Here is a 26,707-nt window from a genome sequence, read left to right as displayed (position 1 = left end):
ATATTATACAGTAGAATCACAATGTGGGACAAAAAAAAGTGTGTGTAGATAGATACCTTTATCCCATGGGAGGACATCTGTGTGTGTGTGTGTGTGTGTGTGTGTGTGTGTGTGTGTGTGTGTGTGTGTGTGTGTGTGTGTGTGCATGCAACATAGCAAGGTGTTGTAGCACAGCAGACTCAACAAGTGTGTGCGTGTGTGTGCAAGTGTGTGCGTGTGTGTGCGTGTGTGTGTGAGTGTGAATTTGTGTGTGCACGTGTCAGCGACATAACATGGAGGTACTGCATACACAGTAGACTCAACAGGAAGTGCTCCTTGTGATAATGTGTGATGCAGGTGGATTGTTCCAAAACACACATACACACACACGTATTGTGATTCTACATGCTTGTGTGCGTGCGTGTGCGTGTGCGTGTGCGTGTGTGTGTGTGTGTGTTGGATGATTGAGATCAGTCCCAACAGGATTCATGGTGTAATCATCACTAATTGTCCTCACATGGGGCTGATTGACACATCCTCATAATAGATACACGACGATATGATGTCACAGAGAGAAGAGAGAGAGAGAGAGAGAGAGAGAGAGAGAGAGAGAGAGAGAGAGAGAGGTTCTCATGTGAGCCATCTGGGACAGGATGAAGCCAGTATGTGTAACATATGGTGCATAATTAATGAAGTCATATAATTATGGGATGCCTTCAGGCATACAGAAGTCTTTGCGTGATTATGTCATTAGTCAATATGTGCATGCAACACATCTACAATACAGCCTGTGTGTACTAGTACTGTACAATCAAACTGGTGTGTACATCACAATTCATGAGTGTAGACGAATGCGTGTCTCTGAGTGAACTTGCAGCATTTGTGTTTGCTTGCTTGCTTGTGTGTATACAGTGTTAACCACTTGATCCCTATTTCCAAAACAGCAACACAATTTACAATTTAGACATTTAGCAGACGCTCTTATGCTGAGCGACTTAATTACACTAAGCAAGGCAATCAACAAACTAGGAACACAGTGAAACCAAGAACATCAGTCAAATGATATACTATAGAAATAACAATCTGTTTAGTATGTCATAAAGATCAAAAATTGTTAAATATTTAACTGTTCAATATTAAAGTTTCACTTTTTGAATTATAGCCTATTACAGAAAATGAACTATCTATTTTATCTATCCATTTTCATTGTGGATTTTTTTGGAAATGTTTGGGAGTCTTACTTCTCAAAATGTTCTCCTATAATGGCATGCCCATAATAGGCAGTGGTGTAAAGTAACTAAGTACATTGACTTAATTACTGTACTTAAGTACAATTTTGATTATTTATTACAAAACATACATTGACCACTTTAGCCCTATATACATTTTGGCCATTTGAAAATACTGGGAAAAAAATTGCTATTTTCAAATGCATACAACTCACGAAGCGACGTGGCGCCATTCGACGCATTGTTTTGAGAGCTTGTAGATTGGCTATTTTCAAAAGATTTTATACATTTGAAAACCTGAAATGGCACATTCTGCATAATGAGCACTTTTACTTTTGATACTTTAAGTATATTTTGATGCCAAATAATTTCGTACTTTGACTTACCGGTAAGTACATTTTGAATGCCAGACTTTTACTTGTAACAGATAAGTATAATCTACATTGCAGTACGTTTACTCAAGTAATGAAATTTACTTAAAGGAGCTATAGTCAACTTTTTCTTGAAAAACGGATGCTAAAATAAAAATAATGTTTCGAAAATATTTTATAAAAAAATAAGCTTCATATATGTGTTTCAATTAAAAAATGACCACAAAAAGCGGAAAAATAATGATAAAATAATCATTTTGGTCCTTTGTTTACATTTACAGGGCCCGTAAATGTAAACAAAGGGCCAAAATGATTATTTTATCATTATTTTTCTGCTTTTTGTGGTCATTTTTTAATTGAAACACATATATGAAGCTTATTTTTTTATAAAATATTTTCGAAACATTATTTTTATTTTAGCATCCGTTTTTCAAGAAAAAGTTGACTATAGCTCCTTTAAGTACTGAATGTGAGTACTTTTTCCACCTCTGATAACAGGGACACCTGCAGGTTGAAAGCACTTCAAGCCTACAGTCTGTGTGCATGCTCCAACACGCATGCATGCTTTCTGCGTGTTCAGGTGTGACACGTTACTGCTCTGGCAGGCCACGCCCCCCATGTCGGCGTTAACCCCCGCAGGGCCGCAGTCTGTCTCAGCCATTCCTTCCAAATCAGGCCTGTCATCCGAGGTCACAGGTCGGCATGACAGGGTCACAGGGTCAAGATTGATTGGCTGGTAAGCCAATCGGATTTCACGAGCCTTCGCCGCTGACATGAACCGGGACTCCTGGATTTAGGAGTAGGGTGAAAGTGGCACTTAAATTACACACGTCTATGTTGAAGGGAGCGCAGCGGCAACTTTTCATTAGTTTGAACCAAATGGATATTTTACTGCATATTGAATAATTGACAATGACGGCATTTGGCAGACACTCTTAAGCCCTTTGCACACAGGACCGTTGTGTTTTTTCCGTTTGCTGCCTGTATGAGTAAAACGCATTGGATTTGGTGTGCAAGGCTATGTGGAATCCACACGAATCGCACTGGTTTCGATCGAGAAAAGCACGCACGGCCGCAGCCAGTGTGCATGAGGTCGTAGAGAAGCTTTGTTTTCTTTAAAAAAAATGCAATAGTCCGTTTTGTCCGTGCGAAAGAATGCGTCTTTGTGCAAAGCCCTTTAATCCAGATCGATTTACAGTAAACACGGGAAACACGAATGCACAAAACTCAAATCTATAGAAATCATGATTATTAAACCAAGATCATCAGTCTGAGCAGTATAACATCAGAAAATCTGAACATTGAAACTATACTTTATAGCAGTGGTTCTCAACCTGTGGGTCGGGACCCCCAGGGGGATCCCCAAATTATTTTGGGGGGTCTCCAGATGAATAACTTAATGTGCAACATTGTTTTCTCACTCAACAGTAAACAAACCAACAAAGTGTAAGTGTATAGAGGGTATCTGCACACTTCAAACTGGAAAAGTCCAAGCACAGTTCTCTGTGGTGCTATAATAGGCTGATGTGAAACATTTGGAGCAGAGGCTCTGCTCCGGCCTCCAGGCAGTGTGTGTGTGCAATAAGATCTGTTCCCCAGGGCTCTGCACTAGGTCCCCACCTGTTCTCGCTCTCGTAAGTAAGTACAGTAAGGGCGTGTGACGCGCTTCCACTGAGGCTTTTTTCCTGACTGAAAGCGTAAAAGGATGTGCCGATGTTTCTGGTTGACATTGGCACATTTCACTCAGGTTTTTTCATCTCACTCATGTTTCTTTGTCTGCTGACCTCACTCAGCTACGAAATAAAAATAAAATAAACAAAAATAAAAATAAAACAATTCACAGGAGGCAAGAAGTGATCACCCCATGATGTGCACTGGAATGTAGTTTCAAATGCACTACATTGCAGGCGTTTTTTGAGAGTAAAAAAAATAAAAAAGAAGAAGACACGTGTGATGCATGATCTGGGCAGATTGCCCCAGGAAATGTGCCAATCTCAACCCAAAACAACTGTACATCATGATCGGTAGTGGTTGTGTTCCATTCGATGTCCTTCTCATATCACAGCAGCTCACGAATCTTGCTGCTGTGTTTGCACATTGTTGTACTTCACCCAGCAGATATGGGAGTTTTTCATCAGTACACCCCCTGGACATGACGCTAGCATGTCACAGGGACTTAACCCCAATCCATCTCTTGATGCTGAGTGCCAAACATCCCATTTGTATAGTCTTTGGTATTACTTGGCCAGAGGATTGAACCCCGACCTCGCAATGTCAGGGCGGAAACTCAAACACAAGGCCACTGAGCTGGTTTATTTAACTCTAGCTAGACTAAATATCATAGCCAAAAATAGCCTATGATGTCTACAAGCTCAAAAATTGTCGTGCTTGTATATCAGCATTTTATTTTTATTTTGCTGAATGTTCACCCCAGCATAGGGACACTAGGGTTCAAGTGGTTAAAGTATTGTGACACTTTGTTTGTTCCACCATAACTCATTTGACTCCAACGTGCAGTTAAAGCACAATAAAAGTGCATATCACTCAGCAATGTTCTAAGTTTGTTGACATCTGAAATGTTTAGAGCACATCAGTTAGATCCCAGCCATGGGCCTTAATGCGCGCTTGCCTGATAGAATGTAAACCATGGCGAGCCGGAGCGCTGCGATAAATCCGGCTTAATGGCTGTTTTCGGCGGTGATAGAATACACATTTGTCTTGTTCCTGCCGCTCAGACGACAGTTTGCAGTGGGTGCTGAGAGAGAAACAGTTACGAGATGCATCCACACCCATGGGCGTGCACCCACCAGTGGTGGAAAAAGTACTCAAATGTTTTGCTTAGGTAAAACTATCAATACTGCAATAACTCTTTACAAAGTCTGGAATTCATAATGTACTTGTAATAATGTAGTAAGAAAGTATTGGTATCAAAATATACTTGAAGCACCAAAAGTAAAAGTACAAAAAACATCTACAAAAAATGATCTATAAGCTCACAACTTGAGCTTGTAGATTGGCTATTTTTTGAAGATCGGCTTTCAAATAGCGTACACACGTGCCGTTTCAAGTATTCAGGCTTTACTGTTCTTTTCCTGAAATGTCCTGCAAATGCATTTTTTCCACATGTTTCTTTCTTTGTTTTTCCTTTCTAATTTTTATGGAGAATGGACCAATGGAGCGTATTTTTGCAGAAACCCGCAAATGGCAAGAAATCCCTCCAATCCCAAGGAAAAGCAGAATCCACTTTCATGGGTATATTTAAACTTAGAAGTTGGAGAAGGTATTACAAAAACAAAAATAGCTGATCTACAAGCTCAATGTTCTGCCAATCCACTGGAATTCTACTGTTTTGCCAATGGCAGGACGTGTGAGGTTTTTGAAATGGCACATCTGTTGGTATAAAATAGGTCTAAAGTGGTTAATGTATGTTTTATGATATTATAATTTATATCTGCGGTAGCAGTAACTAGTAAATAAAGTTTTCAAAGTACAATATTTATAGTACAGTATATTTATAGTAGCCTACAATATAAGTACAATATTTGGATCCGAGTAGAAGTCAAAGTCTTGGAAATTGGAAATACTCAAGTAAAGTACAAATACCTCAAAAGTACAGTACTTAAGTAAATGTACTTAGTTACTTTACACCACTGGCACGCACGCACACGCACACACACACACACACACACACACACACACACACACACACACACACACACACACACACACACACACACACACACACACACACACACACACACACACACACCCCCTATGAGAGTTGTTGGGATGCTTTGTCTTATATATGATCCATTTGATCAGTCCTAAAGGACCGGCACCAGTTTAACTAGACTGTTAAACAAATAAATCACTGGGAATAAAAAAGGCTTCTACACTGTTAATGGAAAATAGACTCTCTCTCATTCTCAGTCTCTCTCTCCGTCTCTCTCTCCAAGCCTCATTTGTAATGTAATGTACTTCTTTTTTCAGTGTTTAGAACTGAGAAGCAGAGCCTATGAGATGGATACACATCATGATTGAGAGTTCATTTAAAGTAGATACAATTTACAATTTAGGCATTTAGCAGACACTCTTAATCCAGAGTGACTTACAATAAGCAAGGTCATACATCAATACATCAACATCAACTAGGGATGCCCCGATCAGGGTTTTTTGCTCCCGATCCGATACCGATCAAATATTATTGCTTCCGATTCGATCCCGATCTTTCCCGATCCGATCTTTTGGCAAGGCATTAAGAAGAAAAACAAATTCTATTCATTCTATCACTTGGTTCTCAACCTTTTCAGGCCGTGACCCCCAAAATAATCATATTTTAACTGGGGACCCCCGACCCTGAAGAGTTGAGGAAGTATATTTTGTATAACACGGTTCTATTGTGAAAATAGCAGATCTACATGCTCACAACGCCTCGCAACGCGAGGAGTTGTGAGCATGTAGATCGGCTATTTTCACAATTTCTGGCTTTAATATTTGACAATTTGGCCAATGTTTAATTTGTCATTTTAGAGGTATTAAAAAGTCCTTAATTTTTCACTTTCGAAATGTGCAGATACCCTCTATACACTTAAACTTTATGTTGATTTGTTTACTGTTGAGAGAGAAAACAATGTTGCACATTAAGTTAATCATCTGGGGACCCCCCCAAAATAATTTGAGGACCCCCCTGGGGGTCCCGACCCACAGGTTGAGAACCACTGAGCTAGTTGACAGTGCAGAGAGACATAATTGCCTTCCTTTGATCCATTAGCAAGGGGCCAATTACTACTTATTGGCATCAGCTGCCAGCTGTACACAGAGTCTGACACAATCACCTTCCCTCTGCAGTGCTCTGTCTGTCTCATTTCTCCAAAAGCCCTTGAATATGATTGAAAATGATTAAGGATTACTGTGATTATGGTAAGCTTACATTTCATATCGCATTCACCTTACCTGTAACTTTCAGTACTCCCAGAAAATATAAAAAAAAAAAAAAAAAAAAAAAAAAACTTTTTTTTTCCCCGATTTTTTTCCCCCGATCTCCGATCTTATAAAAACGGCCATATCGGTGGCCGATCCGATCACGTGATCGGGATCGGGCAACACTAACATCAACACATCAATTGCATAGAAATATCAATCTAGACAAAATAACGTAGGTAGACCGAGCACCTAATCAGTAAAAAGCTTTATATAAAACCTAAACAATGCTATCTAGCTTTCATGTATGGTCATTGGGGGTTAGGCGAGTGCTACGGTAAGTGCTATGGGCTTAGGTGGAGTCTGAAGAGGTGAGTCTTCAGGCCACGGTGGAAGCTAGGGAGTGAGTCAGTTGTTCTAAGTGCGACAGGGAGTTTATTCCACAGTTTGGGGGCCAGGAGGGCAAATTGTCTAGGACGAGATTCAGAGTTAAACCAGAAAACCAGTAAGACTCCCTAATCGGGAGATAAGCGACCGTCAGGTGAGGTCACATGTATACACAAAGAGGGCTGTAAGTGGCATTGCTTCCTGAGTGAGGGCATGTGAGAAAAGAGGAAATCCATGTTGATGACATGTGTGTAGACATACTGTGTACCGATTTGTGTGATTTTAGGGCAAAAATTGTAGAAGCTGTGTCCATAAATGTGTTTTGCAAGAACCGGCCTCAAGGTGGCGCTAGAAGAGGGGCATGTGAGAAAAGAGGAGATCCATGTTGATGACATGTGTGTAGACATACTGTGTACCGATTTGGGTGATTTTAGGGAAGAAATTGTTGGAGCTGTGTCCATAACTGTGTGTTGCAAGAACCGGCCTCATGGTGGCGCTAGAAGAGGGGAATTTGAGAAAAGAGGGGTAGAGGTTGTGGTTTGGCTGGCAAGGAGTGTGTGTGGAAAATTTCACATGGATAGGGGCAACGATGGCGGAGATATGAGTAGGGCAAAAGTGTGACAGGCACATTGACTGACGGACAGACAGACAGGCGGTGGAGGTTTTGATAGTAAATGCGACCTGACGGTCGCAACCAATAAACCCTAAACCCTACAGTATGTACTTACTTCCCTCAGCTTCCCTCTGCCTCCTAGGTCACTGCTGCCCCCCCCAGATGGGTGGGCCACAAATGAAGTGGGCCCTGAACAGCTAGGATGCTAGGGTTCAAGTGGTTAACATTCTACACCTTGTGCATGCCTTGAACGTGAAAGGTACACTCTATGATATCAGTGCCAGGGTATGCCAGCACTGTTCTTGCCTGTGTGTGTGTTGTGTGTGTGTGTGTGTGTGTGTGTGTGTGTGTGTGTGTGTGTGTGTGTGTGTGTGTGTGCAAACGGCACACGCACTTGTGTGTGTGTGTGTGTGTGTGTGTGTGTGTGTGTGTGTGTGTGTGTGTGTGTGTGTGTGTGTGTGTGTGTGTGTGTGTGAAAGAGAGAGAGACGACAGAGGCATTTCAACACACAGCCTGTCTATGATCATCAAAGGGGTGGGGGGGCAGATCAGGGAGATTAAAGCCCGACTCATACTTTGAAAATAGCGTGGCGCGATACGTTGTGAGTTTGGAGGTCGACAATCGTCTAACGACGATGCACATAGATGGGGCTTTGAACAGGTGAAAGGAATAAAGGGTTCACACTTACACACATGCTGGCAGGCCAGGGAGGGTGGAGGGCCGTGGGAAAGCATAGAGAACAGACAAAGGTGGTTCATATAGACCAAACATATGCTATCCAGCTCTCTCTCTCGCATCCCCCTCTCTTTCACTCTCTATCTCTCTCATTCTTGTTGGCCCCCACTTCCCCCTCTTTTGGTCTCTCTCTCTCTCTCTCTCTCTCTCTCTCTCTCTCTCTCTCTCTCTCTCTCTCTCTCTCTCTCTCTCTCTCTCTCCTGTCTCTCCCCCCTTCCCCCCTCTCTCTACCCCACTCCCCTCTCTCTCTGTTTCTTCCCTTGTCATCGTGATTCAGAATTTCTCTTTTTAATATCTGTGTTCATATGTGTGGAGTCGTTCATTTTAGATCTGCTGAAAGCCCTTGCTATCAAACAGCTGTGCTGTATTGGCTGTGGACAGGACAGGACAGGACGTACTGTAGCATCTCTGATAAGAGCCAGATGAACTAACGTTCAACTCTGCACTTTTCCGGAGGGCCGGCTTATGATGCTGGTGGACTTAAAAGTGTCTTTGTCCCCAGTAACCATAGGAAGGAAGGGCCACTTTCATCCTGGCCTCTCTGTTTTGGGCATGTGACTGTGCACTAATATACTTCTCTAACAAACAAATACTGTAGCTAAAATGGCCAGCCTACAAGCTCACAACCAGTGGGGTCAGTTCAGCAAAAGCTAAGGTATGGCAACATGACTGGTGTCTTGAGTTAAAGGAGCTAGTCAACTTTTCCTTGAAAAACGGACGCTAAAATAATGTCGAAAATATTTTATCATATCAAAAATATCAAAAATGACCACAAAAAGCGTAAAATAATGATAAAATAGTCATTTTGGCCATTGTCAGGCTGACATTGTTTACATCCCTTATCAATCCATATAAAATAATAGAAAAGGGACATACTATTTTATCATTATTTTACGCTTTTTGAGGTCATTTTTGAATAGAAACACCTATATGAAACGTAATCTTTTTTATAAAATATTTTCGACATTATTTTTATTTTAGCGTCCGTTTTTCAAGAAAAAGTTGACTATAGCTCCTTTAATGAACTCTCATTATTGTGTACAGTGTAGTGTGCCAACTCTTTTTTATCATCTTTCTCAGTGTTCTCCTGCAGCCCCCCCCCCTCCTAGTCTCTTTGATCTTCAGGTAGCTGTGGAACATTCCAGAACTTGACCTGCAGAAGCCAGGTCAGAGGAAAAGCATTTCAACTGTTTCTATAACGGCAGTCTCCATACGCACACCCGGCACACACGCACACGCACACGCACACGCACACACACACACAAGTGTGTGACTAGAAAGATGCAATTCTGGGAAATTGCTAGTGTGGTTGCCATTTTGCATGGGGTTAAGGGTGATGTCAGGGACGTGCTGGCCATTGGGAAAAGCGGGACAACTCCCGAACGGCCGGTTCATTCCCAGTCGGTCCAGGCCGGCTATTAGGAAAAAATAAAATAAAATAAAATGTCGGCCTTTGTTCCATTTTGGGGGCTGGGCGGCCAACAAAGTAAATCGTCACTGTGGGGCAGGAACCTCATATCTCCAAGTTTCAAATTTGTACATTTTTTCGCAAAGCAAAGCCCTGCTTCATCATACAAGGCCGTTGCACAAAAGTAGTGAAAACAGCAACGCCTGTGTGTGTGTGAATAGCAGCAGTGCTATAGAGAGAGATCTCCTCTCTCTATAGCGCGCAATGAGGGCCTCTCCAACTCTTTTTCCCAGACTGAATCAGGGGCCCAGCATGTCCCTGGGTGACGTCACCGGGAATGCTGCTTCCTCATTGGCTAAAAGTGTATCTAGAAATAAATAAAGTCCCACTAGTACTATAGTGTGTTGCCCTGTTGAGCAAGCACACTATATATGGATGAGAGAGAGGGAGGGGGAGCGAGATGGGGGGGAGAGAGAGAGGGGGACGAGAGAAAGAGAGAGAGAGAGCAGGAGGGAGAGAGAGAGAGAGAGAGAGAGAGAGAGAGAGAGAGAGAGAGAGAGAGAGAGAGAGAGAGAGAGAGAGAGGGAGTCCTGTCAGACATCAAAGCTCTTCCTGTGTTTGGTCTTATTAGAGTTGATCTGTTCAGGGTCACATGTGGAGAGCCTGTTTCCCTGATGTGTGCACTGCCACTACACATGCATGTTCGCACACTCACACAAGCATGCGCGCACGCACACGCACACACACACACACACACACACACACACACACACACACACACACACACACACACACACACACACACACACACACACACACACACACACGCACACAAATTATTCTGGGGGGTCCCCAGATGATTAACTTAATGTGCAACGTTGTTTTCTCACTCAACGGTGAACAAACCAACATAAAGTTTAAGTGTATAGAAGGTATCTGCACATGTCTAAAGTGACAATTTGAATTTAAGGACTTTTTAATACATCTAAAATGACAAATTAAACATTGGTCAAATTGTCAAATATTAGAGGCAGAAATTGTGAAAATAGCAGATATACATGATCTGCTAACCCCCCCCCCCCCCCGCCACAACCTTGCCAGCACAATCATCAGTGTATTTTGGATTCATGTCAATTTAAGTTTTCAGATATTTAACCACTTGAACCGTCAATACTTAATAAATTTGACCTTTCACTCTGTACTTAGTCTGCTCTTTTTCCCCTCTACACCCAAGCTATTTATTGGCTATTTTTGGCTAAAGTTCTCTGAATAAGGATACTAGGGTTCAAGTGGTTAATATAAAAAAGAACAACAAAAGTTTCTATCACACAAAGATTTGAAGGACCCCCCTATGGTAACTCTGAGGACCCCCTAGGGGTCCCGGACCCCCTGTTGAAGACCCTTGGTGTAGGGGATTTCTGCTTTAGATCTGATCTGTGTGTTTTCCTCTCTTTGCAGGGAGAGACTGTGGATTGTTACTGTACCGTGCTATAATGACAGAGACGCTGTGTAAATAGGGGCTTAGAGACATGAAGAGCGGTGGCATGTCTTCAATGGACGAGACATCCTCACGGATTAAACAGCACAGCAGTTTGTGTCCTCTGGCACGGAAATTCTGTGGTAATTATTTAGTTGTTTGATCTCACTTCTCTTCCTCTGTCTGATAATAGCTTTTCTCTTCCTCTCTCTCCCTCTCTCTCTCCCTCTCTCTCTCCCTCTGTGTGTGTGTGTGTGTGTGTGTGTGTGTGTGTGTGTGTGTGTGTGTGTGTGTGATGTGGGGAAGTGGGACTGAGTTACTAGGGCCCAAGGTGGAGGGCCGCCCTATAGTAACTTTAGCTATTGAAAAATAGCATAAAAATAGCAGATTTTTTAAAGTCGTGAAAATGTGTGAAAATCGTTGAATATATGTATTTTTTAAGCGAACATTTATAACTGAAATTTTGCTTCTGGGGGGTCCCTGGGACTAAATATTTTGAGATGGGGGTCCGTGGCCAAATACATATCCTCTTGGGGGTCCTTGACAGTGCTCAAAAGTTTGAGCACCACTGACATGGAAACATAGGTTTCTCTCACACATTTTCAAGATTTTTCAAAAATAGCAGATATACAAGCTTGAGCTTGTGTATCTGCTATTTTTCAATAGTTAACATTCATGGGGGGCCCGCAGTGAATCCTTGTACCCAGGGCCCAGAATTTGGTGTGACGCCCCTGCGTGTGTGTGTATGTGTGCGGTAGCTTGAGTTGTGATTGCAGATTTCTGTTGCAGCCCACAGTGTTTACCTAGCCGTTCCGTTGCTATTGGCTAAACATCAGTTTTTCTTGTGTTATTACTGCAGATTTATGGAAGGTGACGTGTTTATTTACATTTATTAGGGTGTTGTCTTTTATTTGGCCACTATTATTTTGGGACGCCGCACGTTTACTTTTCTTGGATGCTTGTTTTATGCACAAAAACATTCCAGAGCAAAATGAAAAGTATTTTTCTCTGTGGGGTTTTGGGCTGTGATGTTGCTGGAAAAAGCAGAGCTGGTGTATTTCCACAAAGTGCATTTACTGGAGTACTGTACTAGTTATTTTATAGATTTAGATTATTATTACAAAAATTACACTGAACATAAAATCTATATTTTATGCTTATACAGTATATTGTGCAGTGTTTTTGACAGCAAATTTTGATTTAGTTTTAGTCAGTCTTTTGAATAAAATGTCATTTAGTTTTAGTCATAATTTAGTCACCTGAAAAGTTTTAGTTTTAGTCTAATTTTAGTTGACTAAATATCATAAGATTTTATGGCGACTAAATCTACAGTTGATTTAGTCAACTAAAATGTATTTTGGCAGGCCTTGTTGGCATCGTAATGACTGATTTTACACTTGATTGCCTGCTGAAAATAGCAGATCTACAACCTCACAACGCATCGCGCTGCGACGCGTTGTGAGCTTGTAGATCTGCTATTCTGCTATATTCAGCATGCAACACCTGAGAGCAACCAAACATAAAATGACTTTCTCCTCCACTAGTACCTCCCTAACGTTTTAGCCTAGTTTTTATTTTGTTGACGAAATTGTCAATAATATTTAGTCTTAGTTTTAGTCATCACAGCTTCGTTTTTATTTCGTTTTCGTCAGTGAAAAAAACGCAGTCGACAAACATTTTTCGTCCCGCACCTCGGTAAAACGCACCCTGGACAGTAGAGCGAGGCCCAGTGTACCAACGAGGAGGCTGGGACAGGTGATTGAGGGGCGGTACGCACCTGCTTCCCTGCTTCATCAGACTGATAGCCCTGCAACTGTGTCAGTTAGAAGAGAAGGAACAATAAAAGCCATCCGCTCGCTCTCCGCCAGTTAGTGCTGGAAATCCGAGCAGGGGCGTCAATTGGGTATGGCAGGGGTATGCAGCTGCCATACCCTGGGTCCAGGGGGGAAAATAAAAGTTACTTTTAAATATAAATCCATGAATGTCTCTTTGTGTATCTGTGATGGTTATTATGTTGTTAAATTACACTAAAATAACTAAATGCAAAATATAACAAAATGGTCACTTTAACAAGTATAATAATTATATTCTCCACACTTTTATTCTCACTTTTATTCAGGTGCACTTCATGTGGCATGTTTACTAACATGCTAAGTTTAGCTGCACTTGAACAACAATTCCAGGCTGCCATGTCCAGCCCAAGAAACCATAGAAACCTGTGTAAAAAACTGACAAAACTCGTTTTTTTCAGACATTGTGAAAATAGCCGATCTACATACTCACAACGCATCGCAGCGCGAGGCGTTGAGAAGCGTTGTAGATCTGCTATTTTCACAATAGAACCGTGTTATACAAAATGTAATGCCTCTTTTCCATGAGGACTCCAAACTTTGCCATACCCTAGCTTTTGCTGAACTGACGCCAATGAATCCGAGGTGCATACAATGGGCATGCGGGCGGTGAGTGAAAAGCCACTACAAAAATCCCACATATTGCTGTACAAATGTGAACACTGCCGTGACATGCATTTTGCTTTGTTTCTAGGCTATTAGGGGGAAATAGCAACCAAACCTTATGGATACCGTACTGACCTAAAACCTGGGGAAAAGGATAGAATCAACCTTATACCTAGCGGGAACCTGGAGGAGAAATACTCACCTTGACGACCCTGTGGAGGAGAAGTACTTAATACTTACCCTGAGATATGCTCACCTGGACGGCCCTGTGGAAGGAAAAAGGAAAGTTACTCATCTAAACCCTGTGGAAAGAAAGTAATCCGTTACTCACCTAAATCGCCTAAAGTAAGCGACCCATACTTACCCCGACCCGTGGAAGAAGAAAGAGAAGGAGATTATTACGAAGCCCCGAACCCGGGAAGAATTTATGTTAGGCTTATTTGATTATGTTATGATTTATTCTGACCAATTCCCCCCTCCCCCATTTATTGTCAGAAATCCCTTAATAAACGCCACTTGTTCGGCTTGACTTGCTTGCATTTTGTCTGTTGGTTTGGTTCAGTCTCCACAATATATTTTATCCTTATAAAATAGCCGTAAGTATTTTGACTTGTACTTTTACTCACGTAAACCTTTGGAATGCAGGATTGCTTTTACTATTTGTTTTTTTCTTTCATTGTGCAATTGCTACTTTAACTTTTTCCACCACTGGGAAAAAAACATTATCTATACTATAATTTTGCGAATGTCTGTCTGAGTGAGTGTCTGTCTGTCTGTCTGTCACAGCGTTTCTCCTCAGTGGCTGGAGCAATTGATATGAAATCGCATCACCATTAGCATATGAACACACCTGACATAAGCTCGTTTGTCACTTTCACAAATCATATGCTGTATATTAGCATTTTTATGGTGTAACTACTATCTATTCTGCATCTAGCATGAGGCATATCTATTCTGCATCTAGCATGGGGCAACATGTTTAACCAGCTCTGTGTGTGTGTGCGTGTGCATGTGCGCGTGTGTGTGTGTGTGTGGGTGGGCGGGGGGGGGGGGGGGGGGGGGTGTTGGCTGGCTCTCTTTCAGATGTTGTCATGTAGATCGGTACACAGTATCTCTGTAGCCTTTAAACGAAACGGGTATTTCTTACATTGATGCTCCTACATATTATCATGCAAGCACCAGAAAGTTACTTTCCATCCCTCATATACTGTGACCCCATAACCTGCACATCATTTCGGAGCTCATATCTTTGAACGGGTAAGGACTAGTTGTAAAAAAGCTCTTGCTGTTAGTTCTTCCAAGTAGGTCGGCACATAGTTGAATTCTCCATGAAAAGTGCTTGCAGAGCAGAGCCTGCTTCAAGGCTGCCAGTCAATTACACTAATGGCCGCTCATTACACACATTTAGCTGGAGTTTCTCACAAATAGACAACCACAAAGGCTACAGCACCAACAGCACAACGATATAATAGATTGTAAGCATGAACGGGTTATAGATACAGTATGGGGCCCTGGGGCCCTTGACTACCTGGAGCCCTTGGCCAGCCACAAGGACCAAGCCGCCCGACGGCATCTTACAATAAATGCAAGGAATCTCTGAATGTACATAGATAGATAGATATACCTTTATTATCCCAAGGGGGAAATTCAGTCGCCCTCAGGCGGCACAGCAGTTAAGGTTACAAGTTACAGGGAAATATGAAAAAGAAAAAAGTACTGTTGTGAACAGCGACAAAACAAACAAAGAAGAAGAATCAACAATAGGCCTACAGAGCGAAAGTTAAAACGTAAGTAATAAAACAAAACAACGCCTCGCACCGCGAGGAGTTGTGTGCTTGTAGATCTGCTGTTTTCACTAGTCTAAATCATTTTAAAATGATAAATACAAAACAAACGGTATTTGGACATACAAGGTTTCCACCCGACAACAACGATATATATAGCGTCGAGAAAAGTCAAAGCCACAAAAAAGTCACGACACAACACAAATTGTATACTAATAGCCTACTATGGATGTCTAGTACAGTTCTTGAGAACTCTTCGACCGACCGACTTCACATTCGACACACGCGTCACAGACAGACACGAGGGAGTTGAGTGCACGGCATCGAGTCTGATACGGCCATTGTACAAAACGCTCTGGCCGTGGCCCAAATGAGCCAATTGATTGCCATGGTGCCATGGAAAGATCAATGTAGAAACCTGCCTGCCATCATCAGTGTAGGCAGATTTGGTCATTTCAAACAAGATTTCAAAATGGTATTTCATTTTGTAGTAGTGCAAGACCAAGGGCTTCTATTTCAGCATGCACATTTTCCAGGAAGGTAAAGGCTGCAGTTTCTGTTAGCTTAGAACAACTTAGAAAAAGCTAAGGTATGGCAACATGACTGGTGGCTTAGAACAACTTAGAAAAAGCTAAGGTATGTGCAACTAAACTTGGAATGTTAGTAAACGCGCCACAATTAACAATAATGCATTGCACCTGTGGAGCTGACCTGCGGAACCTGGGAATATATCATTCTGTCAAGATAGGGAGAATACAAGTGTGGAGAATATAATTATAATACCTTGTTAAATGTTGCATTTGTAGTTATTTTACTGTAATTTAACAACATAATACCCAGCACAGAGGGTAGAGAAAGAGACATCATGGATTTATATTTAAAAGTAACTTTTATTTTCCCCCCTGGACCCAGGGTATGGCAGCTGCATACCCCTGCCATACCCAATTGACGCCCCTGCACCCCTGTAAATAAAATAGCTGATCTGCAAGCTCACAACGCGTCACAATGTCCACAGCCCACCAACGAGACGCATCTTAAAGTGGCCATTAGTAAGGACAACTTATTATGAAGATAAGGTTGAACATGGGTGAAGTGCTCCTTTAAGTGGTTACGGTAATGTATGTTTGTTATCTATCTATAAATGCGAGAAGTCTCTGCGTGTGTGTCTGTCTGTCTGTCTGTGTGTGTGTCTGTAATCCGCGTATCTCGAGAACCGTTCGTCCCACCGGCTTCAGATTCGGCACGCGCGTTCCCCGCCGCGGCACGGAGTGCAGTGCCGGGTCTCGACCCGACCCGACGCGCGGTTTTCCCGAACCGGCGCGAAACGTTCGGAATCTCCTTATGCGGGGTTGATTGTTGACATCAGGCTGTTCCGGAGGAAATCGGCGAAAGCTTTGACTCATTGTGACATCACTTCATAAAAGGCTCTGACATCACGTACGCCACGTGAGTCAACAAAAAATCTCTGTGATTGTGTATGTATGTATGTAATCCGCGTATCTCGAGAACCGTTCGTCCCACGGGCACGCGCGTTCTCCATATATGGGCATAAAATGAATGCCCCCATATATGGGCATAAAATGGATTGCAGACAGACAGATACAGATATCTCCATATATGGACATAAATGGACAGAGGCAAACAGATGGTCAAAGATCTCCATATATGGGCATAAAATGGACGCAGACAGACAGATACAGATATCTCCATATATGGGCATAAATGGACACAGGCAAACAGATGTTCAAAACGGGTCCTATGACAACAGGTATAATGAGGTTTGCATTAAAGGGGGAACCGGCACTGTGTCTGCAACACAGTTGGAGGCACAGACAGATACTCCATATATGGGCATAAAATGGACGCAGATAGACAGATATCTCCATATCTGGGCATAAAATGGACCCAGAACTATAACTGCAGTGATCTCCATATATGGACATAAAATGGACGCCGACAGACAGACAGACAGATACAGATATCTCCATATATGGGCATAAATGGACACAGGCAGACAGATGGTCAAAACGGGTCCTAAAGGGCGGGGCATTCATTCCCTATTTACATTGTTCCGAGTTGGCAGACGCTGGGCCGCCCAAAGGGCGGCCCAGCTTCTAGTAATCTAAATGTGCATTATATATTGACTAAAGTTTTCAAATAATTGTAGTATATTCAAAATGACAATATTATTTCCAGCCGAGTTGTCGTGGAGTACAAGTATAACGTTTCAAATAATCGAAATACTCAAAAGTAAAATACCTCAAAACATTCCTCAAATACAGTAATCAAAAGTACATGTGCTTTCCATCACATTAAAGACAACTGCAAAGCAAAAGAGCGCAGTGATGTAATTGATTGTAACTATTGGGATCTGTTCCTCATTACTGTGTGTGAGATAGTTAGCCTGTAGCTCCACAGAGAAATGAATGCACATTACAGTTTGTCTGAATTGCTAAAACATTAAACTCCATTCTCTGAACCAGTTGTTTAGTGGCCTAAACCAGCAATTTTTTTTTAAACCTTTTATTTTAGTAGTGAGTGGACAAAAATTGTGCCATCTTATAATGAAGTACCAATTATATGAAGATAACGTAAAAAATGGCTGAAGTGCTTCTTAACACATTCCCCGCCATTTAGACTTCCATGTAATTCATAGTGCACGGATCATGCACACCCATGCCTAGATAATGCACCACGTGTGTCCACATTGCTCACAGCTTTCAAACAAAAAAATCCGAATGGAAATCCGTTCAGGCATTCATGAGATACAAGCCATTATGTTTTCCTAAAATGTAAACAAAGATGGCTGCCATGTTTGATAGATGGGGTTGCTATGGGGGTTAAACATGCAATTTCGCGATTTCTATCATGCCTACTACATTTTTTGGGGTCCAAAAAAAATTTTGAAAAATTTTTTTTTTTGATTTTTTTGATTTTTGTTTTGTTTTCAAAATGGCGGAAATTCTCTGGACTATCGGGCCTGGCAGGGAAAGACATTAAAATAATCTCGGGACTATCGGGCCTGGCATGCAATGAGTTAAAGGGATCCCTGGCTAATATGACAAATATGCCTTAATACATTATAAGTGTCCTCTATAACTACAATGTACAATTAAAAACACCTTAAATATTGTATTTCTTCTAGAAATAGCTAAATAGCATGTGAAAATAAAAACAAACAAACGTAATTCTTCCTATGGTTAAAATGAGCATCAAGGAGGTATATTTGGGCACCATCAAACCAGATCCAGCCCTGAAGGTATATTTGGGCCAGCCCTGACGGTATATTTGGGCTCCACCAAACCAGATCCGGCCCTGTAGATACACAGATTACATTATTCCAAGGTTAAAATGAACAAAATGTATCCAACTGTTTCGGACACTTGTGACCGATGCAACACCTCCAAGGGAACGCTGGGACATACGTTCTGGTCGTGCCCAAGGATTGTTCCGTTCTGGGAGAGTATTTTTGCGTGGTACAGCAATGTATACCGTACTAATATTGAACCTGACGCTCCAACTGTCCTGTTTGGTTGCTTCGAAGCCTCTCTCGCTCTGCCGTACAGCAGACTCTTATGCTCGGTATACTTATAGCGAAACGAATTATATTAGCGGAGTGGAAGACCGCTGTTATTCCATGTTTCAATAAATGGCTTAATGAGTTTATATCACTAATACACTTGGAGAGGCTGCGTTGTCACAAACAGGATAGTTTTGCAACATACGAATACATCTGGGGTCCTATTACGGGTCATCTCGACTCTCTATGACACTGACTTTAACCACGTTTGCGCTATATATTTATATGTTGTATAAACTTTTATACCTCTATAGGCTATGACTATTTTATACCTCAAGTGACTGTTCAAAGTTTTTTCATATAAATTAAGACTTTTGTACTTTTTGTATGATGGGTTACCACGCTCGTTTATAATATTTTCTCCAGTCTGGTGTGTATTGTATTGTCTTGTTATGTCTTGTTGTATTGTCTTTTATAAAATCAAATACAAATTAATATATATATATAAAAAAAAGAGCATCAAATCAATATTTCAAATGTGTGTTTTTGTTTTTTTGCACATGCATGCCATAAATTCCATAGGGATCGACCACACATGGTTTTATGACATCAACTTGCGACAGGCATTTCCCCTATTGAGTGAAAGATTAGCTATTTATTTCTAGAAGAAATAAAATATTTAAGGTTATAGAGGACAATTATGTAAGGGATAATGAATGGCTCCGCGGTGAATGACGATATATAACAGACCGACGGACTGATAACTGAGTTATCAGGGGAGGGGAGTTATCAGGCCGAAGGGATGTTATATATCGTCATTCACCAAGGAGCCATTCATTATCCCGCTTATTACCCGGCTACTAAATAAAATTAATAATTTGACTCAAAACTAAAAACAAAACAAAGTATTTCCTTGTTTACAGATGGCTGGAAGTGTTCCACAAGTGTTGCGCTGGGCACCCCCCCACCACGACACGGTCGCCTTGGAAAACAAGGAAGTGCTGATTAGATAGATTCCATTTTCTGATATTACGTCGTCTATTTCTCGCTTAAAATATTTTTGCAGCAGGTGCTCTGTTATAGAGCGGAGCGGTCTGTTATCCAGAAATATCAGACCTCTGATTTCAGCTATTGACCAATCAGAATCAAGCATTCAAACAAGCCGGGTAATAAAATGTATTAAGGCATATTTGTCGTATTAGCCAGGGATCCTTTTAAGGCTCCCATTCGGTTCCTTTCCTTCTAACTATTAATGTTGCTGTGGAAGCCCTGGAACCCGCTCAAGATACCCCTTGGGGTCCCCGGACCTAACCCTGTTGAATATATCACTCTTTTGGCAAAACCCTAAGAAATTCTCTGCACTCCCTAAAAGCCATTTCACACTGGGATGCGCTTGTGTTGCGACACGGTAAACACTGCAGCGCCAAACGTTAAACACGAGCACAAGACATTGTTTACACCAGCGGTTTTCGACCTTTTCTGGATCGGGACCCACTTGAAAATCTCAAAAGCATATCCGGGTCTGTATGTTGCCCATGTGTGCACTAGAACTGTGGTTCTCAAAGAGTGTGTGTGTGTGTGTGTGTGTGTGTGTGTGTGTGTGTGTGTGTGTGTGTGTGTGTGTGTGTGTGTGTGTGTGTGTGTGTGTGTGTGTGTGTGTTGGGGTGTTGGGGGGGAGGTTGGTTCCAGGGGGTCCCCCAGCAAACGTAGTTAAAGGAATAGTTCACCCCCAAAATGACATATATTATATTTTCTTTTATTTTAATTTTTTTTTTATTTTTTTTTACCATTTTATCCATTTATACATTGGCCATTCAAAACATTCTAACATAAATCTTCTCTTCTGGGGGTCCCTGGCACAAAACATGGGGGGACAACGGTCAAAATAGATACATCTGGGGGTCCTTGACATTGAACAGTTTGAGCACCACTGCACTAGAACAGTGGTTCTCAACCTGTGGGTCTGGACCTCCAGGGGGGTCCTCAAGTTATTTTTTGGGGGGAGGGGTAATGCCTCAACTCTATAGTGCTCGTCAGGGTGTGGGCGTCCCCAGTAAAAATATGATTATTTTGGGGGTCGTAGCCTGAAAAGGTTGAGAACCATTGATCTAAAACAGTGTTTCTCAACCTTTTTTCTGCATGGGCACACTTTTCATGTCCCAAGAACCCATGGGCACACCAACATAATACGGGGGTGTAAATATCGTCACTGTCGGGAAGAAACCTTGTATTTCCAAGTTTCAAATGTGTACGTTTCTTCGGAAAGTAAAGCCCTGCTTCATCATACAAGGCTATCGCACAACAGTAGTGAAAACAGCAGATCTACAAGCACACAATGCCTTGCACCGCGAGGCGTTGTGTGCTTTTAGATCGGCTGTGTGCTTTTTAGATCGGCTTTTTAAAATGATAAATACAATACTGGCTTTCAAGCAGTTTCAAGGGGAACACTTGACCCTTCTCAGGGGCACACCAAAGGTCCCCAGGCACAGTGGTTGAGAACCACTGCACTAGAATGACCCGGTCCCGTTGCCTGTCCAGGGACAGTATTGCATCATGTGATAAGGATGGTGTCCTCTGGCCAGACCCAGCACTCTGACATGATGCAACCCTTCTCACACTGACTCTGACTGCGTCTCTGATGCAGTGCTTTTCAAACTTTTCTCATGTCAAGAACCCCCAAATAAATAATATGCATTTGGCTGCCGCGGAACCCCTGAAAATATTTCGTGCCAGCGTCCACAGGTGTAAAGTAACTAAGTAGGCTAAGTTACTTACGGCCCCACAAAACTATGAAAAGTGATAAGTCATCACTTTTGCACTGTTTTGTGGGGGCCGCTTTTAGCCCAAGGAATGTGTTTCGTGCAAAACAAATGCTTGCAATGGATTCAGAATCATGAAAAAAAACATAGTTTGACCCCTCATATGCTACTTAAAGCAGATTATTTCTTTTTTCCCAGCTTGGAATTAGAGACAGACAGAACATGACATTTCAATATCCAAGTGGTTGTTTAAAAAACATATAAAACCGTATTATGGACCAATATTTATATAAAATATATATTTTGAAAAGCATGGTGTGGCCCCTTTAATGGGACACAAACTTTAGCGGCTGATAACACCAATTTAGTGACTTAAGAAGGGTTATCATACCAAAATATAATCTACAAATATATAGAGCTTCTCAAAAATGCTAAGTAACCTTTGCCACCTTTCGGATAGCGACATCTCGTATGGCCCATGGACTAAGTACTGTGCGGTATTTTTACTTTACTGGAGTAGGCCTATTTCCATTTCTTTGCACTTACTTCTACTCCACTACATCTCAGAGGCAAATATTGTACTTTGACTCCACTACAATTATTTTAAATCTTTAATTACTATACTTTGTAGATTCTGATTATTATTACAAAACAGAATTCTATCAGCTGTTTTAAGGTAGCCGATGTACATGTCAAAGTGGTCAAACTGATTTAGTTTATAAATTAACTAATTAAGCTGGGGACCCTCTGTAACCCCCTCAAAGACTCCGGTTAACATCCCCATAATTAGGCTACATGCTTTCTATATGTTTGTGCAGTGATTAATACTGTACATGCTCTGTAGTGATCTTACTTTAATGGATCTGATCTGAAAGTATTGTTTGATTTGAAGAGTCAGAGCTTCTGTAAACATAATGTTGAGATTTTGCTTTTGTGTTGAAACTTTTAGAGAAAATGGATGAAGGTTTCAAGAAATGTGTCTCAGCTATTTGAAAATAACTACAAGTAGTGCCAGTGTTTAAAGTCCACATGCAATGCCATCAGAACTACACTAGAGGGCGGTATTCCCACATCTTCATCACTGAAGTATTTAGTGCTTAATGTATCCATATTTAGTATTCTAGTGAAACAATGTTTATTCCACATGAATTGATTGAGATCATTATTGATCATGAAATAAAACATAAAACCACATGTGACATACATCTGACCCACCATAATCAAAAGGATAACGGAACAAAGCTTAGGCTACAGCTTGTTTACAGTGTATGAAGTCATGTATATGGTTTGATTGATTGAACACTTTATTAGAAGTTTGCATAGGAAAAGGTACAGTTTTGTGACAGTACAGTTCACTGGTACAAGCTCAACTAAAAGGAGATCCTAGTAAGCTTTTTGCCTTTTACACAGGAAACCTTTATGTATCTCATATAAATGTGCTTGTCATGTGCTGGTGACGAGTGCATTAAATGTATAGTGGTGTGCTAATGTGTCCCTGGGCACATGTATGAATTAGTCTCTGAGTGAGTATAAACACATATTTACAATATACCATCTACAATATCAATAGAAGGTTTTCAAAAAAATAGGAGGAACCACCCTGGAACTATAAATATTTTGAGATGGGGGCCCGTGGCCAAATACATATCATTTTGGGGGTCCTTCACATGAAAAAGTTTGAGCACCACTGACATAGAAACATAGGTTTTTCAAAAAAAAAAACCTTAGAAGGATTTGAAAGACTTGCACAAATTTTCACAGTTTTTCAAAAATAGCAGATCTACAAGCTCGCAGTGCCGCGCTGTGAGCTTGTATATCTGCTATTTCTCAATAGTTAAAGCACAACATAATGCGTAATATTGCGTTCCCAGTCAGTCTAATTGGGTTAAACCCCCTCCCCCTATGAAGAACAATCATGGGGGGCACCCAGGGCCCAGAATGTGGTGCAACGCCCCTGGATGGACCTTTAGACACACCATGGCTGTCTCTGTCTGCAACTCTGCATAGACAAGAGCCGCCATGGAGGATCATGACACAGCCTTATAGCCATGCCTGTCTCTGTCTGCAACTCTGCATAGACAAGAGCCACCATGGAGGATCATGACACAGCCTTATAGCCATCGGCGGAGGCTTTCTCTGGTATCTGGTGTTCCCCTGCTTGGTACATCCAATTAGATTTAGTTCTACTTTTCATAAACCCCATGAGCCGGAAAAGATAAAGTGCACAAAATGCCACAAGAGTGTGGGTTCAGGTGTTAACCGTTCTATTTGTAACCACATGATCCCTATAGCGGTCCTATTTTTGGTAGTTTTTGGTGAAGAGATTTGAGGGGAAAAAGTAGTAGTCAAATATACCCTGCTAGAAAAACCAGCACAAGACCAGCAGTAAGACCAGCACCAGCACCAGCACAAACCAGCGCATGTTGTGTTTTCGTGCTGGTCTGTGCTGGTGCTGGTGCTGGTTTGTGCTGGTCCCACCATCTAAACCAGCATGAACCAGCACAGACCAGCACCAGCACAAACCAGCGCTTACTGCTGGTCTGTGCTGGTGCTGGTCTGTGCTGGTGTGGTCAGGGACCCCCGGGGGACCCCCCTGAGAAGTGGACCAGGTCTTTGCTAGTTTAATTTGCTCTTTGCTCTGGTGCTTGAATCCTGTTCTGTATTTGACCATATTAGATTGTGACATTATTTTTGACATTGTGGGTGTGAGTGGGATTCGAACTTACTACCTCTGGCACTTCAGTCCTGCACTTATCCTCGGCGCCACTGGAACCTGTTAGTTAAAATGGGTGTTTGTCCCTATTTGTATATGACCAGCTTAGACCAGCACAGACCAGCACAGACCAGCACCAGCACAGACCAGCACCAGCAGTAAAACACAACATGTGCTGGTTTGTGCTGGTGCTGGTCTGTGCTGGTTTATGCTGGTTCATGCTGGTCTGTGCTGGACCAGCACCAGCACCAGCACAGACCAGCAGTAAAACACAACATGTGCTGGTTTGTGCTGGTGCTGGTCTGTGCTGGTCTATGCTGGTTCATGCTGGTCTGTGCTGGACCAGCACCAGCACCAGCACAGACCAGCAGTAAAACACAACATGTGCTGGTTTGTGCTGGTGCTGGTCTGTGCTGGTCTATGCTGGTTCATGCTGGTCTGTGCTGGTGCTGGTGCTGGTCTATGCTGGACCAGCACCAGCACAGACCAGCAGTAAAACACAACATGTGCTGGTTTGTGCTGGTGCTGGTCTGTACTGGTCTGTGCTGGTCTATGCTGGTTTATGCTGGTTCATGCTGGTCTGTGCTGGTGCTGGTCTGTGCTGGTGGACCAGCATGGGACCAGCACAGACCAGCATAGACCAGCACCAGCACCAGCACAGACCAGCATGAACCAGCATAAACCAGCATAGACCAGCACAGACCAGCATGAAAATTGTGCTGGTCTGTGCTGGTTTTTCTAGCAGGGTAGTCCCGGGGGACTGCACCTCTTCCATTTCTATAGACCTATTAGTTAATATTTTTGTTTTGTGTGATCATTTTGAGTTTGCATCATAATTATCTATTGATGACAGCAACCACCATTTAAACTGAACATAGAATATAATGAATTTATTTTCAGATTACAAATTCAACTGCTTTAGGAAATTAATCTCATTTGAAATCAGATCTATTAATGTGTCTTAATTTCCCTTTAATTTCCAGAAAACTATGATAAGTCATTTGTCCAGGGTACAAACAGCAAAGTTGTTTTACCAACTTGGTATAATGTTGTCTAAAGAATGCAGTCCTTGCATTCCTGCAGCCAGGACACAAACTTGGATAACACAGAACTCATTAGGCTATCGAAGAAGTTATACGAGAGAGGAGATTGGTTTGGTTTCATTCTAAATTACAACCGATAAAGGAATCAATTTACTTTCTACAAGAATCAATGAAGGACACATCCTCTAAGTTAGGGAGGCAAGTCACATATAATGACCGCCAGCGGACTGAGTTGAAGATATACTGTACACTCAGAAAAATGGTTCACTGCGAGAGAAGACTGAGCTAATTGAAGATTAAAGCCGCAAAGTCAATATCTGGATCATTGGAATTCTCAGCGGAGCAGGAGAAGGAAACGCAATTGCCTCTGCAGCCACGTCCAAGAAATATGATTGCCCAAACTGTTCAGTCTCAAAACCAAAAGGGCTATTATGGGACTCACCAGGGCAGCAACTATAAATTGGAGGAGTGTCGTGGAAAGAAAATACACATTTGCCCAGACCCGTCAGCTGAACTGATGAAGAGAGCAGCATCCAAAGATCTACTGAGAGAAGCTAGTGAAGTTTTGGCCTTCTGCATGTGTTTGGTTGTTTACTATTTACTTTATTAGATTAGTACCATTTCTGGACTGATTGTACCAACTCTTTTTACGGACAGATTTGTCAATGCAATAGCATCACAACCATGCAAGATGCAGTCACATACTTTACAGATGTGTTGAGATTACAAAGAAGGTCAAAAATGGGCACCCGGAATTAGGGGGTCAACAGATACTGGCTATAGCAACACACTAGTTGACGTCATCAAGAGTGCATCCGTACGTCGGAGCGAGTAGCGACAGGCGAACAAAATATAGAGGAAAATATTTAGGCTTGTATTAAAAAGAACAGGGAACTGGCTGATGGAATCATGAAATCATGAAAGCTATTAAGTAAATACAGTGAAGTACTATAAATAAATTAGGACACCAGATAAACATCAAACCCAGAATCTCTCTATTTGAATGTAAATAACATTCTTAGTATTTGTGGTGAAGCAAACAGTTTATGTCTACAGTATCGTTAATAACCAACTGCATAGTAGTAATAATTTGAGAGGACCTGTGATGTCATAACATACTTTATATATTTGTTTTTTTTTCTATTAATTTGGTCAATAAGGTACACAGAATGAGAGGCCTGCTCTGCCGGAAACATTGTGAAAAGTCCCATCAACGTCACTATACAGGAAAAGCATACAAAAATAAATCTGCTTTAAGTAGCATGTGAGGCATACAAGCATACATTTGTTTTGCATGAAAAACATTCCTTAGG

The 26,707-nt window shown here is 41.7% G+C and overlaps 1 protein-coding gene across 2 annotated transcripts in view; it reads right to left on the bottom strand.

Annotated features, from left to right (window-relative positions):
* wfdc1 (WAP four-disulfide core domain 1) overlaps window positions 1–26,707 on the bottom strand; it is a 66,770-nt gene that overhangs the window by 38,268 nt on the left and 1,795 nt on the right. The window lies entirely within an intron of this gene.

The sequence above is a fragment of the Nannobrachium achirus genome, assembly GCF_963921795.1.
Source record: "Nannobrachium achirus genome assembly, chromosome: 11".
Classification (NCBI taxonomy): Eukaryota; Metazoa; Chordata; class Actinopteri; order Myctophiformes; family Myctophidae; genus Nannobrachium; species Nannobrachium achirus.
Note: the sequence above shows the minus strand (reverse complement) of the source record. Positions and strands in the feature narration are given on the sequence as shown.